This window comes from Sturnira hondurensis, unplaced genomic scaffold, assembly GCF_014824575.4.
Source record: "Sturnira hondurensis isolate 20B ecotype Veracruz unplaced genomic scaffold, ASM1482457v3 Scaffold0006213, whole genome shotgun sequence".
Lineage (NCBI taxonomy): Eukaryota > Metazoa > Chordata > Mammalia > Chiroptera > Phyllostomidae > Sturnira > Sturnira hondurensis.
In genome coordinates this window covers 594,106-612,691 of record NW_028078844.1, presented here as the reverse complement: position 1 = coordinate 612,691, position 18,586 = coordinate 594,106, and the positions used below count along the sequence as shown (strand labels likewise).

General features: G+C 39.3%; 1 protein-coding gene across 2 annotated transcripts in view; it reads right to left on the bottom strand.

Moving 5' to 3' along the window:
• RDX (radixin) overlaps positions 1 to 2,312 on the bottom strand; it is a 110,489-nt gene extending 108,177 nt beyond the window's left edge. Inside the window, exon 1 of one of the 2 annotated variants that reach the window (XM_037047688.1) lies at positions 2,124 to 2,312. The gene's annotated coding sequence lies outside the window, so the exon portion shown is untranslated. The remainder of the gene's footprint in view (positions 1 to 2,123) is intronic. The other variant, XM_037047686.1, reaches the window with a different exon arrangement.
• Between the last annotated feature and the right edge of the window lie 16,274 nt (positions 2,313 to 18,586).

Sequence of the window (18,586 nt, the reverse complement as noted above, 5' to 3'; positions counted from 1 at the left end):
TGCTCTACCAGTATAGCTCCGTCTTCAGAATCTTAATAGAACACATGTTTTTGGGGTTCATCTTTGGGAAATGTTAGTAAAAAACTGTCATTTTTAAATGGCATAAGTTAAAATGCAGTAAGTTAAAAATGGATGAAAAACAGGTTCCCACCATCGTCCATCATTTCGGACTCTATTATATTTCATATGGATAGTAGACTTAAGATTGAGAACTGAAGTTTATGAGAAAATATATAGCCTTTCATCAGCCTGCAAAAGACTTAAATGAATAAAAATATCCAGTTGTGCTCTTGGGAATGGTGAAGCAATAAACAAGGCACAGCCCTTGTTCCCCCACCCTGAGACTACTGAGAGTGAGCAAGAGAAAGAAGGAACAGTAAAGCCTGTCCTTCTTACCACCACAGAAAAAAGAATAATGAATTTAATTTCCAATTTAGTAATAACAATGTCTAAGACAAAGGACACAACATACTTCCTCCACACCGAAATTAATTACATTTATTCTACAAATATTTCTGAGCCTCTCCTATGTGCTGTTCCATGCAAGGAGACACAGGAATAAATAAAACAATGTATAATCCACATGGGGAAGATAATTTCTAAGTGCTATAATCAAATTTTGTCTCATTTAAGTAAAACTATAAAGAATTCCAATGTGTTTCTATTTATTCCTTACTAAAAATTTATTAACGGTTTATTAAATTTCTTTTGTATAAAAAAAGTGATTAAAGAAACAAAGTTAGTGCAATCCTTTTTAAAGCATATTATATTAACTTCAAAATGAAGTTAATTTGTCACATTTGAGGTAAATTATTATTAGTAATCTCTAACGCACAGTGAAAGCAATGGAATTCTGAAAACAAAAAAAAATTCAGTTCTGAGTATTAATCTCTCTTATCTAATAATACTGTTTTGGCAAGTGGACTAAGCCATTATTTATCCAGCAAAATGAACGAGTCAATTGTTCATTCTAAACTCCGTCAGAAATATGAAAGTATTCAGTGTTCTTAAAAATGCTCCGTAAACAATAGATTATAATGTCTATGTTCAAGAACTTGTCTATCAAATAAACCCTTACTAGCTTAGGTTTTTACATTAACATCATGCCAGTCTTGGTGCCACAGGACTCATTAAAATGTCTTCTTGAAAATCTCAACTGTATTTCAAAATACATCTTAGATGTAGTTGACTTCACATCTCCAACTTCATTAAAAACCACTCCTTAAGGGGGGAAAAACCCAAATATTGCGAATGGTTAAAGAACCACGACATATTTGTATAAGAAGTGAGATGTTCTTTTATTAAACTGAAATAATGTAGTGCCCCCCTTTTCTAGTGAGCCCAAGAATTAAGTTTAGAACATCTGAAAGAAAAGGGGGACTGTAACGTACTCAACTTGTCTGGTGGGGTCTGAGATACCAAGTAGTGCTGCCTCCAGGGCCGGAGCAAGTTCTAAGGCTTGGAGGTCGCCAGCAGCAACGCCGTCAGCGGCGCAGCAGCTGGAGCAGGTAGAGACTCGCGGCCGGGAAGCAGGGCCCTCGCTCCCGGGTGAGGTTAGCCAGGAGCAGCTCCGCGCCCCAAACCCCGTAATGCAGCATCCCCTTTGCCACCAGGCGGAACACACGCTCTCTAGTAATTCAACACCCCTACTTTCAAACTGGAGGCCGGGGAAGAAGTTCTAATAAATTCCTTCCCTGCACTGCAAATTCTGTTTCTACCTACCCTTAATGTCTGTATTTTCAAACTACCCTAAAGGAACGCGCCAGGCCGCGCCCCGGGCCGCGCCCAGACGGCGGGAATCTGACTGTCCCCGAAGCACACAGAACGGCCCGGGGCTGAGGCCGAAGGCGGACCCCGAACCCGCCGGGAGGAGAATCGCGCGACTCCAAGTTCGGGCCGCAGCGGGGTCAAGACTAAGATCGGGCCTGGAGGCTCCCCCGACCCTGAGAACGGCCTGGCCTGCGGACAGGGGCGTTAGGGCGGCGGCGCCGCAGCGCGCGAACAGAGACGCTCGAGGCCCTGGCAGCGTGGGCCCCCGCAACTTCTCGCCAGCCCAGCGTCCCTGGTAGAGCCGGGGAGCAGGGGCATGGGGGGGGGGGTGCGGTAAGGAGCCCGTGCCTTACCCGGACAACGAGCGTATCGTCCCTCCCGGAGTGTGGCTGGAGCGCTCAGGGCTGGTGCCGCGCTTGGCGCAGCGGCTGGGAGGGAGAAGCGGCAGTAGGAGTGGTGGGGAGAGGAGAGGCGCCGCCGCCACCGCAGACAGCTCCGCAATATGGCCGCCTAGTGCCTCCTCCCGGGGAGGGGGAAGGCGGGGCTGCCCCGCGCCCCCCCGCCCCCCTGCCTCCCCCTGCCGGCCAGTCGGCCTCGCGCCACTACCAGAGCGCCAACGCCCGGGCAGTCACCGCCGCGAGAGCCTCTCGCGCCCCGCCCAGCCCCGCCCCTTGGGCTTCCAGTGCCGGCTGTGCAGCGTTTACACGAATTTTGTGGTTAGGGGCTGTACCCCGCTAGGGACGAGTCCTGGGCCCCGGAGTCCCAAGGGAAATGGGGTGCTAGCAGAGGAAGATAGACTCCTTCCTGGGTCTGGGATTGAGTGCAGAGGACTGTTATGAGGAGCGGAGCCGCCCACCCCAAAGCCTAGAGTGCTCACGCCTCCTCCCTCAGGAGTGGAAACTTGAAACTCCCGCTGTGCCAGAAAACTCACCGAGGGCGTCTGCATAGCCCCCAAGGAGGAATTGTTCCAACAGGGAATCCGGAACCACGTCGAGTGTGTTGCTTGAAAATCCTAGATCAGGGGAGAAGAATGGGCCTATCTTAGAGGAATTTATGTTTGCAACGAAGAACGTTAAATTATTTTGGCAGGTTTTATCTAACTAGAATAACTTGCTCTTTCAGGGGCAGTTTTTAAACTCCACCAAGACTTCGGTGGATATGGCCCCTAACGAGAGTGCAGATTTTTATCCAGGCAAGGATATTTGATAATTTTTTATTACCACCGACATTCTTTGGCATTTGGAAGGAGTCGATTAAAAAGTTGGAAGTGGAGCCCCCAAAAGCAACCAAACTTAATTTTTTCTAAATTTAGAGAAAGACATTTGAGCATAGTCTAACTGTCGCCTACTCACTTAAGTTAGTGGCTGGGACTAGATAGACTTTTCTGGTCAGTGTTGTGTCATCAATGACATGATACCTCTCCTTGCTCTTTTCTGCTGGGTTGCAAAAAGCAAGTGCACAAAATTAGATTAGCCTAGCTTGCTCTGTTTGCAGAGCTTCATATAGTTTACCTTTTATGAACAAACTTTAGATTCAAATAAAACTCCTTGCGTATACTTAATTTAGAACAATAATTCATATACTTCCTTAGCATTTGCCTTCCCTGAGAGTTCTTTCCCCTGAACCCTCTCCCCAGATCACACTCTATGCTCTTCAGTGGATTTCCCCCATTGTTTTTTGAGATCTCTCTGAACAATTAAAAGCCCCAAGAGTTAACTCAAAAGCTTTTAGATTGCAAATGCCTCAAGGATGGAGGGATGGAAATCAGGTGTGTTCTTTTTTTTTTTTTTTAAGATTGCTCCCTGACCTCCCTGGAGTGCAAGAATTATCCACAAGTTGCATGCATAATAATCCAAGTAATATGTGAATTCCTAGGTGGTACACTAAGTAAAAGTATATAACATACTTTTGCAATGGAAAATGGAGGGATTCATTGTTGTCATGTGCCAAGACCTGGTGTTAAATGCTTTTATATGGCTTTCTCCTAATAGTTACCAATACCCCTGTGCTTGGAAGGAGGAAAAAAACAACAACAACAACGAATGAAGAGAGCCTCAAAGTAGTTAATTTGCTCAATGTAACACAGCTCTAGAGTGGCAAAGCTATGACCAAACCAGTTACATTTGACTCCAAAGACTTGATTTTATTTATTGCTTACTATGCAAGAGCAAACAAGACAGAACAGAAATTGTAACATTTCAGTTGGCTATCATATTAGTAAATGTTTAAGTAAAAGATAATATTCAAGACTGATGAGATAAAAAGGGTGCTACAGACATTGTGAGTGGATGTATTCACTGAACAATTGGTTTTAAAAGCCATTTGGCACTGGAATTCAACCTATAAAGGTGTTCATGGAACCTGTCATTCCATTACTGGTATTCTTTCTGAATAAAAAAATCTGAAACAGAGCAAAAGCTTTATTCACAAACTCTACATCAAAAAATTATTTATAAGATGCAAAAATAAAAATAGGTCTACTCTGTAGCATTTTAGGTAATAATTTTAAATGTTTAGTGTATATAACATCATGGTGTAACAGTGTAGGCCATGGGGCCTCAGGGTTTTCCAAAGGGAGGATTTGTAACCGGGTGCAGAACTTGGGTTGTCTGAGGATATAGGATATGCACACAAGTCTGGCTGGGGAATGAGTGGGAGAGATGGAGCAGGGCCATTGAGAGTTACTTTGCATATCAATAACAGGCTAGCTTTATATCAGATATGCAAAATAATAACAGCAGACTAGTTTTCTAGCTTGAGTGGAGCTAGAAAATACGCCTCACTTAAACCCATGACAGAACTGGGAGGCAGCTCCTCCTGGTTACAGCTCCTACAAGAGAGCTTGGAGATGGTTTGCTCCATGCCATGGGACCATGCCTGCCCAGAGTGACTATGGCAGCCAAGAAAGGTTGAAAAACTCAGGAGTGCTGGCAGGTGTAGCTAATTATGGGAGGAGTTGGAAATGGGGTTACAGAGGAAGATCCGAGTGGGGATTTAAACCTAGGTGCGGCAGCCACGTGATTTTAGGAGCACAGNGAGCTAGAAAATACACCTCACTTAAACCCATGACAGAACTGGGAGGCAGCTCCTCCTGGTTACAGCTCCTACAGGAGAGCTTGGAGATGGTTTGCTCCATGCCATGGGACCATGCCTGCCCAGAGTGACTATGGCAGCCAAGAAAGGTTGAAAAACTCAGGAGTGCTGGCAGGTGTAGCTAATTATGGGAGGAGTTGGAAATGGGGTTACAGAGGAAGATCCGAGTGGGGATTTAAACCTAGGTGCGGCAGCCACGTGATTTTAGGAGCACAGAGGGACCGGCCTCTGACCGTGTGGCTTAGGAAGCAGAAAAACAAGATGTAGCAGTTTCAAAGGATGCAGAAGGGTTCTCGGTATGCAGTTTTGGATTAAGAACTGGAGATGGTGGCAACACAGCTGATGGTGCTGGGAACTTTGGGAGACCTGCCCAGATGAGCATGGATTATTGGGAGGAAATGGAAATCTAGCCAAGCTACAGACTTCTATTTCTTTTTCCTGAGATATCATCCCCCTGACTACTGGCCTGGTTGAGCAAAAGGGGTGGGGGTGGTAGGTGGAGGCAGGATTGTGCGTGTGTGTGGCGGGTGTCTTTAAAGGAACTTTGAGATTTTTAATGGCAACGTTCTGCCATTACTCTAAATCTGTATAACTTTTGAATAAATAGTTCCTTTCCTTTATACCAAACTCTGGCATTGAGAGCCACAATTCTTCACACCTGGCGGCAGCCAAGACAAACCTAGAACAGAAAAACCTTGGGGGAGGGGGCTTGTTTCAGTAACAGTATCTGGGTACCCCCTTGGGTTCCTTTTGATAACAATGGCAAGTGGTTTTTTTTATAGTAATTAGAATGATCACACCTATGTTTAAAAAAAAATATGAAGTGTGGGGGGGAAAGGTTGAAACAAGAGTTGTCTCTGGATAGTGTTTCTATGGGAGGTTTTTTGTTTTCTGTACTCTATTCCTCAGTATTTTCTGTTACAGTATAAAAAATCTATATAAGTTTTTACTACAATATGGTTGTCAACTACACAAAAATAGCAAAGCTGAGACAGGCTAGTAAGGAGCCAGGAAAATTCCTTGGCAAATGGAATGGGAAAACTGAGACAGACAGCTGATTCAAACTGGCCTCATCCAGCACCCAGAGCTCTGAGACCCTTAGACACTTTGCTGCAAGTGTCCCCATAAGACTTACAACCAGGGCGGCAAACAGTGGCAGCTCATCCCAGGCTAATCCCTTGAACATGTCTCCAAGGGCCCTTCTTTTGTTTCTGTAACTTGTTTTCTGTGTCCACGCAGCCCAGTTGGCTCACCACTTCTGCCCCCGTGACTTTCTAAAAGGCTAAGGCAGCTCTCTAAGCAGCCCACTCAAATCTTCCCTTCGAGTGTATTGTTGCTTTGCATGCTAAGTAAACTTTCTCTTGTGCTAGAGTTCTTGGCACTAAATCCTTTCTTTGCTGAATTCAAGAACTGAGAGCCTACTTCACTGGTAGCAAAGCCACTGTTTCCTAAGTGTGAGGCTCTTTTGTGAAGAATTATGATGAACTGAGTTGACAGGATTTTATAGTCAGGAATCGGGTTTACCGTTGACTGTAAATGTAATCTACACACACAATTGTTTTAGCTTGTTTCTTACATCAAATATATGAGCCTATAAATGAAATATTAGAGACTTAATTGAATTTTTTCTCAGTTTAATTCCAACATTTCAAAATTCAAGGGGGCATTATTACATATTTGCTGAAACTACCTTTTTTCAGAAAAAAATTCCTATCATAATGTTAGGCAGGATATGGAGTGAACCAAGGCAGGAAGGGGGAGGGAGATGAGTCTCACCCATTAACTCAGCAGTCCTCAACCCAGTCCAATAAGATTGCTGGGCATTCTGAACATTACAAGCAAAGATTGCACAAGAGGAGGGGTGTCCTTGAGACTGTGCTGGGAAACAGAGCTTCTGTAGCAATTTCACTAACACAAAAAGCCTTTGTAACTGCATTTTGATCCCAAGGTCTAGAAGGGGGAGGTGGGGAGCCTGGAAGCTAGCTAAAGTATATAACCCACAAACCCCAATAGTTGGGGAACTCAGATTAGCTGAGTGCCTACTTGTAGTCTTTTTGCACAAGTATATTTCATAAATAAACTTGCTATTTCATTTCCACTATACATGTTGTCTCTCGCTTGAATTCTTCTCTTGAGAGCAAGGCAAGAACCAAGGAGGTAAGCCCCTGACTCAGGACTCCTTGGTAACAATAGCAATAGTTGCAAATAAAATTTTTTAAAAAGATTTTATGTATTTTTACAGAGGAGAAGGGAGGGAGAAAGAGGAGGAGAGAAACACTAATGTGTGGTTGCCTCTCATGCGCCTTCTACTGGACACTTTGCCCACAACCCAGGCATGTGCCTTAGATGGGGAATCAAACCAGCAACCCTTTGGCTCTCAGGCCGGCACTTAATCCACTGGGCCATCCCAGACAGGGCTGCAAATGAAAATTTTTTATACAGCACATAATATGGATAACAAGAAAGGCCAAAAGCAATCTATTACAATCTCTAAGTCTTTTACGATATAATCCTACTCCACCACAACATATTGGCTAATTCTTTTTTTTTTTTTCAATTCTTAGAGAGCTAGGAAGGGAGGGAGAGAAACACCAGTGTGTGTTTGCCTCTCATGCGCCCCCTACTGGGGACTTGGCTCACAACCCAGGCATGTGCCCTGACTGGGAATCAAACCAGTGACCTTTCCCCCTGCAGGAGGTCGCCCAACCAACTGAGCTACAAAGCATTTATCTTACTAGCACATATAAAAGTACTTCTTGAAAATGAAGAAAATTCATTTTTGTCAGTGCAGTTTATACATAAAAGTTTTCCAATCTAGAATAAACATTGAGTTCTAACCCTTTGTTAGTTGAATAAGACTTGGTCCCTCCCCTCTAGATTCAGTAATGAGAAAAGCAAACAAATGCTGTGCAGTATGAGCTGTATAATAAAGATAGACACATAGTGTCAAGGGAGACAGAAAAGAAGGCAATTAACCCTGCCTAGAGAAGAGAAAGTCCCAGGAGGAGGGGAGAGTAAAGGGATGAGTTGAGGTGGGTGAGGGGGCGGATAGCTGGCACTCAGCTTCGGAGACTAAATTGAAAGATGGGGTTGAGATTTGTGTTTAGACACAAAGATGTATGAAAGGTTTCAGAAAGGTAAATTGAGATCAGCTTGGGAAATTCAGAATTTACCCTTCATCTTTGAGGAAATAGGAATCTGTAAGAGGTGTTAAAAAGAAGAAGAATGTGATCTGATTTATATTAGTGAGTAACTGGCTGCCATGTGGATTGCTTGGGAAATTGTGTGACAGTAAGGGTGGAGGGTGAAGTCATCAGGGTCAGCTTAGATGGAGTCTTGCTATAAAGGTCCAGGAATGAGGGATGGAACTTGGGAGGTTGTGAGGATGAAGAGGAGGAAATATGATCTTTTAAAAGATTCGAGGAGTAAGAGAAATGAAGATGATAAAATGATCACAGGTTTCCAATAGGTATCATCATGATAAATGGGAAATATAAAAGAAATAGAACTGTGAGATCAAGATAATTAGGCAGGTTCGCAAGATGCTGACTATTAAGTGTCTATAGGCAATATAGGAACAAATATAACTGGAAATGTAGGAACTATAAGAACAATGGCAAGAGAGACAGCCATTAACGCTTGTTTATTAACACTTATTAAATAAATGAACATACAGAGATAACACGATGAAATATGCCTTTCATTTCCAATGATGTCTTTGAAAATATAGTTTTCTTCAAGCCAATTATTTTATTGCAGTGTTAGATATTAAATTAATCTGAATTTCCATCAAAATTTTTATTTACCACTTTGTAAAACCTATAACCATGTAAAAATCACAACTATTTTAAGACCTTTGCATAGAAAGAAATGCAAAAGATTATATTTATTATAAACCATGATATTTTATACTATTCACACTATCTTGCATATTTAAGTTCATATTCAAAATTTGTTTGCCCATATAATAGCCCTCAGGAAAAAAAATACGCAAGGTCAATAAAACTATCTTATCACCTGCTTTGTATGCCTAGTCAGCCACACAAAGTTAATTGCTGATATGAGCTATAAAATTGCAGTGCAGTCAAGAGAGATTGATGGCTAATGTACCTACAGTAAGAGTCAAGAAACCACAAACCTGTTTCTACCTTTATTCTCTCCCTATCTAAGGTCAAATTACATAAGTACATAGTTCATCATGTATTTACAGATACGAGCATTTTAATCTTCAACAAGATCAAAATTTATACACAATCCTCTTTGCCTATATAATATAGCCAATTTAGGTTGTGAGAAACAGCAATCAAATTTCATAGGTAAACAATAAACAGAGTGAAAAGAGTGTAGATGAGGAAACCTGTATCTTTGGCTTGTCCCCAATTTCTACAAACAAGTTGCTAAGTGACCTGGAAAGATTCAGTGGACTAGTCTGTAATTTACTTGCAAACAACATTAAAAGAGAGAGAATGTTACACCTATTGTGCCTTTCCCAGAGATTGTTTTCAGACATGTACATTTCCAGGTAGAAACAAAAACCTCAAAAAGCTTTGAATTCCTTCTCCAACATTATTGTGGAATGGCCATCCCATCCACAGTGACTTTCTACCACTAACTGTGTGAAAGGCCTAGAAAAAAAAGTTTTATTTTAAATAGACTCCCAGTTCTCTCATCTATCTAAATAAGGGAGCTGGATTAGACAGACTAGCTGTAAGCATTCTTCAAACTCTAAAATTCTTCAACTCTGATGCACATGTGAAATATTTTATTGCTATGTATATCAAGGTGTAATTTCTATAATTCATTGTGTATTTACAACATATGCATTACACATTTACACACAGAATCACTTACCATAATACTTTATAATTTTTGACCCAAATATCCATTAGTTTGTAACACAATGACACTCAGTAATCCAAATGTATAAATATCTAAATAATAAAACTCGTCCTGAACTTTAGCCCTGAGTATTCTAGGCAGCTGTTTTCTAATAGCACTTTAGTTTTATTTTAATTTAGTTGAATCTATGAAACATTGTTATTTACTATAGAGAAAGGTGCCCTGCTCTTTGCAAAATTTCACGTGTATGAGATTTCAATTTTACTGTGGGGATTTTATAATATATCCACAAATTAGTTGAAACTCCTTTCTTCAAGTGATGGAGCTTAATTCCACCCCCACCCCCACCCCCCGCCCCCCCCGCCATGAGTGTGAGCTGGACATAATGACTAGCTTCTAACAAATAGGGTAAAGTAGAATTGATGTTATGTGACTTCTGAGACTAAATTGTAAAGGGCACTGCAACTTCCTCATTGTTGGCTCTCTTTGGGGTCACCTGCTTTAGGGTAAGCCAGGTGCTATGTCATGAGGACACTCAAGCAGCCTATGGAGAGGCCCATATGGGCAGAAATGGGGGCCTGCCAGGAGCCAGTGAGGACCTGAGGACGTCTGCCAACAGCCATGTGAGTGAGCCACTGTGGAATCAGATGAATTTTCCCACTTCAGTCAAGCCTTCACATGACTGTGGCCTGAGCCAGAAACACCCAGCTAAGCTGTTCCTGAATCCCTGACCCACAGAAACTGTGAGATAATAATCTTTTGTTGTTTTAAGTTACTAAGGTTTGGAGTAACTTTTATGTAACAATAGCTAACTAATGCATTTACCTATATTTCTACTCTAATTAGGCCACTGCTTAATTTTAAAAAAATGATAGAATTATATAATACAAACATACAATTTTAGAACTAGACAAGTCTTGAAAGAAAAAACTGCCTCTTATTTTTGCAAAAACAGCAATTAAGATCTACAGAGCTTGTCTTGCTTAAATATGATGTTCTTCTGTTGTTCCCTATCTCAGCTAGAAATGTAGGAGACATCCTTGACACTTCCCTCTCCTTCACCTCCTTCGTACTCAACTTACTACTTAACTCCTGTTGCTTTTACCTCCTCTTGCCTCTGTCCCCTCTCTCATGTTTATACCACCCCCAGCCAGGTCAAACCACAGTTATTTCTTCTGAACGCCAAGCAATAGCTCCCTAACTAACCATCTCAGGTCAACTTGTGCCCCTACAATTAGTTCTCAATTCTGAACCTGGAGTTAATTTGCTGAAATACAATTATAATTATTTCACATCTCCTTTTCATTTCTTCTCCCAACCTCCAGACCCATTTGTCGACTTCCCATTGATGATCATTTGTTTGCACTTGTTCTCCAAGCTCAAGCCATTCTGGCTTTCTGTCATTACTAGAATATGCCTCTTATCCCATCCAGGCCACTCAGACTTTGTGTTTGCAGTTTCCTCTACCCCATTCATCATAATCAAGGTTGTACTGACCAGCCTGCCTCCCTCACCACCTTTTCATCCACTCGCCTTTTGGTGGGCACTTGGGTTGCTTCCACAACTATTTGCTGATTTATTGATGATAACCATTCTGACAGGTGTGAGGTGGTATTTCATTATGGTTTTAATTTGCATTTCTCTGGTGGCTAGTGATGTTGAGCATCTTTTCATATAACTATTGGCCATCTGTATGTCCTCTTTGGAGAAATGTCTATTCAGGTACTCTGCTCACTTTTTAATTGGATTTGTGTGTGTATGTGTGTGTGTGTGTGTGTTGAGTTGTTTATGAATTTTAGACATTAACTTCTTATTGGCTATATCATTAAGAATATCTTCCTTCATTCAGTAGGTTGTCTTTTCATTTCGTTGCTAGTTTCCTTTGATGTGCAAAACCTTTTTAGTTTGATGTAGTCCCATTTGTTTATTTTTTTTTTGTTTTCCTTGCCTGAGGAGATATATCAGGAAAAAATATTGCTAAAAAAGTGTCAGAGATTTTAGTGCCCATATTTTCTTCTAAGAGTTTTTTTTTTTAAGATTTTATTTTCTTATTTATTTATATTTAGAGGGGAAGGAAAAAGGGAGAGAAACATCAATGTATGGTTGCCTTTCGTGCATCCCCTGCTGGTAGTTGGCCTGCAAGGAACCGGCCTACAACCCAGGCATGTGCCCTGACTGGGAATTGAACCGCGATTCTCTGGTTCGCAGGCCCGCGCTCAATCCACTGAGCTACACCAGCCAGGGCTCTTCTAAGAGTTTTATGGTTTTAATCTTACATTTAAGTCTTTAATCCATTTTGAGTGTATTCATGTATATGGTGTAAGAAGGTGGTTTAATATCAAACTTTTGAATGTTTCTGTCCAGTTTCCCCCAAACCATTTATTGAATAGATTGTCTTTACCCCATTAAATGTTCTTATTTCCTTTGATTTGTATTATTTGACCATATAGGCATGGATTTATTTCTGGGCTCTCAGTTCTGTTCTAGTCATCTATGTATTTGTTTTTATGCCAGTATCATGCTGTTTTGATTACTATTGCCTTGTCGTATAGTTTGACATCAGGTAGGGTGTAACCTGCAACTTTGTTCATCTTTCTCAAGATTGCTGTAGCTATTTGCGGTCATTTATGGATCCATATTAATTTTTTCATTATTTGCTCTAGTTCTGTGAAAAACGCCATTGGTATTTCCATAAGAATTGCACTGAATCCGTAGTTTACTTTTAGTAGTATGGACATTTTAATGATATTAATTCTTCCTATCCATGAGCACAATATATGCTTCTGTTTATTTGTATCTTCTTCAATTTCTTTCTTCAGTGTCTTACAATTTTCTCAGGGCTGGGGAATGCTGGTAGGAGGAGGGTTCAGGGCAAAGGGGAAGAAAAGGGAAAAATGGGACAACTGTAATAGCATAATCAATAAAATATACTTAAAAATTACTGTTTTGTTTCTTCATTTTTAATGTAGATGCCTTTTATTTCTTCTTGTTGTTTGCTGTGGCTGGGACTTGTAGTATTATGTTGAATAAGAGGAGTGAAAGTGGACATACCCGTTTTCTTCTTGATCCTAAGGAATATGTTTTTAATTTTTCCCCATTGAGTATGATGTTAGCTGTGTGTCTGACATATCATTTTTATTATACTGAGGTATGTTTTCTCAATTCCTACTTGACTGAGAGTTTTTAATCACAAATGGGTGCTGGCTATTGTCAAATGTTTTTCTGTAACTATTGATATGATCATATTATTTTTATCCTTCATTTTGTTTATGTGGTGTATCACATTAATTTATTCATGGATATTGAATCAACCTTACATCCCAGGAATAAATCCCACTTGATCATGGTGTATGATCTTTTTAATGTATTGCTGAATTTATTTTGTTGAGGACTTTTGCATCTTTTCATCAGGAATATTAACCTATAATTTTCTTCGTAAAGTCTTTATCTGTTTTTGGAACCAGGAGAATGCTAGCCTCATAAAGTAAGCTTGGGAGTCTTTCCTTCTGTTAAATTTTGGGAATAGTTTGAGAAGCAGAGGAGTTAGTTCTTTTTGAATATTTAGTAAAATTCACCTGTGAAGCCATCCAGTCAAAGATTTTTGTTATATTGGGAGGTTTTTTTTTTAATTACTGCTTCAGCTTTGTTGGTTGTAATCATTCTGTTCAGGGTTTTTCTTCCATCTTAATTTAATCTTGGGAGATTTTATGTTTCTAGGAAGTTATCCATTTTTTCCAAATTGTTCAATTTGTTGACTTATAATTGTTAGTAGTATTTTATTATAATCTTTTGTATTTCTGTGTTGTTAGTTGTCACTTCTTAATTTCCGATTTTATTTGCTCTTCCTTTTCTTTTCTTGATGAGTCTGATTAAAGGTTTAACTATCTTGTTTATCTTTTTAAAGAATCAGTTGTTGGTTTCATTGTTCTTTTGTATCATTTTTTCAGATATATTTTGTTTATTTCCACTCTGGTCCACTTTGATATTTTCTTCCTTCTACTCACTTTGGTCTCTGTTTGTTGTTCCTTTTCCAGTTCCTTTAGGTGCAAGTTTAGATTGTTTACTTGAGATTGTCTTGTTTGTTGAGGTAGGTCTGTATTGCTTAAGACTGCTTTCACTGTGTCCTTTAGATTGGGGTTGTTGTGCTTTTATTTTCATTAGTCTGCACTTTCCATCAGTCACCAAATCCTATGAATATTATCTTTTAGGTAGTCCTCTAGCCCTATCCCTTCTCTCTAATTCTGATACCTACCACAGTCTTAAACAATCCAGAGTCTCCAAGGAAGCAGAGCCTGAGGTAAAATTGGTGTGATTTTTACCAGGAAATTAATATAAAGCTGAAGAAGCAGGAGTGAGAAGAGGGGAGTGGGCCAGAGAATGAAGCAGAACCAATACCAGAGTCTTTGCTGAGCTGGCCATCACTTGGTTTCAAGTGCAACTTAGTATTTAATTTGGTAGGAAAGTCCTCAGAAAAGAGTGTGAATGATTGCATCTCAGAATAGTATGTCCAGGTGAGAAAGGAGGAGAAATTCAACTACTGGTTCCCATAGGTTGAAACTCACCTCATCAGGCATTAACTTCCTCGAAATTCCAGCTGTTTACGTGTGTACTGAACAGGTCCCATGACCTCTTATGCTTCAGCATCAACAGGGACGCCTCAGCAATGTAGTCAATAGGCATGGGATATGGGCACAAGGGTAGTTGCCATCACATGGCAGATGCAGGAAGTCAAAGTACATGCAAGAACTGGTACTACAGTGCAACTGGTTCCAGACAAGAGGTCAAAGCCATGGAGACAGATGAGGCTGAAAGATCTCAAGTGGCACATAAGAGGTGTCTGACATAACATGCATCCAGCAATTTCTGCCACACTACTCTAAGTCTGAATTAACTTTTCACTGACAAAGCCAGTGAAACCCTGGGTGCTCTGCTCAATACTGGGATGCTTACACAACTGAATTAGTAACCACCAGCTGCTTCAGGCCAGATAGTTTGCTAAGAGCTTGGTAGGTGCGATTTTATTGAATCTTCACAACGGACTCAGATAGAAGACACAATTTTTGTTCGGTTGTTTGTTTTTGTTTTTAATTTTATATATGAGGAAACACATAGAGATGTTAACATAGCTGGTAATCAGTAAGGCCAAGATGTACACTCAGGAAATCACTCAAACCTTGCATGCTGCTCTGCTGTAGAGCGTTCATAATGAGAAGATTGTAAAATATGTTATATAATATTAACTATTCCAGGTGCTTTGAATTTTCATTTGAATTTTAGAATCAACTTATAAATTACTACAAATAAAAAGAATGCTAAGCCCTGGCTAATATAGCTCAGTGGATTGAGTCCTGGCTTGTGAACCAAGGGTTGCTGGTTCGATACCCAGTCAGAGCATTTGCCTGGGTTTCAGGCCAGGTTCCCAGTTTAGGGCATGTGAGAGGCAACTGATTGATGTACCTCTTGCACATTGATGTTTCTCTCCCTCTCTTTCTCCCTCCCTTCCCCTCTCTCTAAAAATAAATAAATAAAGTCTTTTAAAAAAGAAAAAGAATGCTAAGATTTTCACTGGGATTTCATTGGATCTATTGATCAATTTTGGAAGAATGGGCATTTTAATAATACCAAGTTTTCTAATTCATCAACAAAGCAAATTTAAGTCTTCTCTATTTTTTCTTAGCAATGTTTTGTAGTTTTCAATGTATAGATCTGAACATGTTGGCTCAAATTTATCACTAAATATTTTATATGTATATTTTATTTTTTAAAGATTTTATTCATTTATTTTTAGACAGAGGGAAAGGGAAAAAGAGAAAGAGAGAAACATCAACGTATGGTTGCCATTCATGTGCCGGCTACTAAAGACCTGGCACCCAGGCATGTGCTCTGACTGGGAATCGAACCAGCAACCCTTGGTTCACAGGCCAGAACTCAATCCACTGAGCCACATCAGCCAGGGCTAAATATATTTTATATTTATGGTGCTATGGTAAATTATATTGCTGTTTTAAATTTCAAGTTGACATTATACTTCACTAGTACATAGAAATATAATTGATTTTTACATATTGATCTTGTATCCTGTAATGTTGATAAACTCAATTATTAGTTCTAGTAGCTTTTTTTGTAATTTCATAGGATTTGCTATAGGAGATCATGTTGCCTGCAAATAAAGGGAGCTTTAATTTCTTTTTCAATATATGTGCCTTGTATTTCTTTTTCTCACTTTATTGCACAGCCTAAGATCTCCAGCACAATCTTAAATAGAAGTAGATACTTTTGCCTCATTCCTAATTTTAAGGGGAAAGTATTCAGTCTTTACCATTAAGTATGATGCTAGCTGTGGTTTTTTATAGTTCACTTAATAAAATTTATAAGAGGAAGCTCTTTCTTATTCACATCTTGAATGGATTTTAAATGCTTTAACATTTTGAACATTAGTTGATGTTTGAACATTAATGTGATTAAAGTTTTTCACCCAATACATGCAAGAATAAGTCATGTTTTAATTTTATTTGTAGACTTTTCAATGGATTTACAGTATACACAATTAATAAAAGTGAAGAATTTTCCCATTGATATTAAAAAACAGATATTTGACTTCTGTATGGCAACTTCAACATTAAATATAACCTTAAATGATTTGAGGTTAAAGAATATTTTCTTTTTACAACCAACAACTTGAAAGTTTAGTTTGGGCATAATGTAACAACTATGGAAGTTGATTAAACTGCAGTTACTGCAATGTGCTAATAAGTACAGATATTGGACATCAAAGACATGTATGTGCCCCTTGAGCTGCGCGTTGTATAAGGTGTCTGAGTGGCGGTGCTATTCCTACTTTGCCCTCTTCCTGGAGAGAGTGAAGGACAGGCCACCCTGCTGGCAGCGACTCTCCTTATTACCGTAATGGGGCACCACAGAGCACGTGTTTCAAGGAAATTAGGCTCAGTTAAAGTTATCCTTGAAGTAGACTAACAAAGTCAAAAAAGAACCATTGAAAATAAAATTCCCTGAACAACCAGAATCAAAAAGCTGATACCGAAGGCCCATTGTTTCTTATCATAGGTGCATAGTGTACCATTTTATGAAAATATACAAAGATATTATCATAATTTCTAGACAGATTATAAGGAAATCCTCTTTTTAAAAAAAGCAAAAAAAGAGAATTATACCTAATTTACTATTATTTGGGAAAATCCACTGGTTTGTGTGATAAACACTAAAATAGACTGATTATGTGCCTGGCTAGGTGCCAAGCCATTTTTCTGTGAGTCCTAAGATAATGGACCTTCATTGTTCTGTTTGTTATCGTTGCCAATTCCTGCCAGATTGGTCCTCAGCAGTTACGTGGGCTTCTGCCATTTATCAAAAGTCTAAGGCTTAGAAGTCTCCACTTGTCTAAAATAACAATTCATTTGTTTAATAAACACACTTTTGATAAATCTGCAAGGTTTACATGGAATTACTATACTTCCACTACTTGTAAATAGAGGAAATATGTAAAACCATATTGCCTTAGGAACTATTATGAAATCAGCTACATTTGTTAGAGGCATTTTCTCCATTCTTTGATTTGACAATGAATATTTTAAATTTCACTAATATTAAAAATTATATTATTTAAAAGAAATTATATTTGGTAAAACAGATAACAAACTCAAGCACACAGAATTAGTGGTAGTGTTATAAAATTATATAACCTTAAAACAAACAGGGACATGATTTCATTTAGGAATATATTCTCATAGAAGTCCCACACTGTCTTTCATCTTCTAGAAATGAAAATTTCATTGTGTCCTCCGGTCTTCTTTCCACCATTTAACTTCTGCACTACTAGAGTCGTACAATTCTTTTGCCGAAATTTCTTTTTGCATTTTAATCATAAAACCATCTAGTTCTGCCCATTTAAGGAGTAGGAATATTTTATCAATTAGACTCTAAGCCTGCATTTTTACAAATCTCTAAATGTTGTTTTATAAAAGAATGATAACACCACCTCAGAAACTATCCTATAAAAACTTATAACTGTGTTTTATTTTGGTTTGGGTGCACCAGTATATGATAAACTAGACTGCAAAGAACAATGAAAATAGAAAAACAAACAGAGCGAGTTCCTAAATTCACTTTGGAAAGCTATTTTGAAAAGTGAGCATCAGCCCTGGCTGGTGTAGCTCAGTGGATTGAGCGCGGGCCTGTGAACCACACGATCACAGTTCGATTCCCAGTCAGGGCACATGCCTGGGTTGCAGGCCAGTTCCCAGCAGGGGACTCATAAGAGGCAACCATACATTGATATTTCTCTCCTTCTCTCCTTCCCTTCCCCTCTAAAAATAAATAAACAAATTAAAAAAAAGAAAAGTGAGCCTCAAAACAGAAAGTAAAGCAGGAAAAGACAAAAAGTAGAACTTTAAATTATTTACATTAGTCCAAAAATAACAACAGATTTTTGTTAATACACTTTATTTGTTTATATTACTCAGATGTTAAGAAAAGACTATGTATAAAATCTATTTATTTATTTACATTTTTATTTTCAAGTATATTTTACTGATTATGCTATTACCATTGTTCCATTTTTCTCCTCGTTATTCCCCTGTGCCCTGCAACCCACCTGCCTCCAGCACACCCCCCACTCAGTCCACGTCCATGGGTTCTACATATAAACTCTTTGACTTCTCCATTTCCCAAACTATTCTTAACCTCCCCCTGTCTATTTTGTACCTACCACTTATGCTTCTTATTTGTTATACATTTCTCCCATTCTCTTTCCTCCCCCTCCCCACTGATAATCCTCCATGTGATCTCCATTTCTGTGTTTCTGTTCCCGTTCTATTGTTCACTTAGTTTGTTTTTATTTTTGTTTTTGTTTTGAGGTTCAGTCATT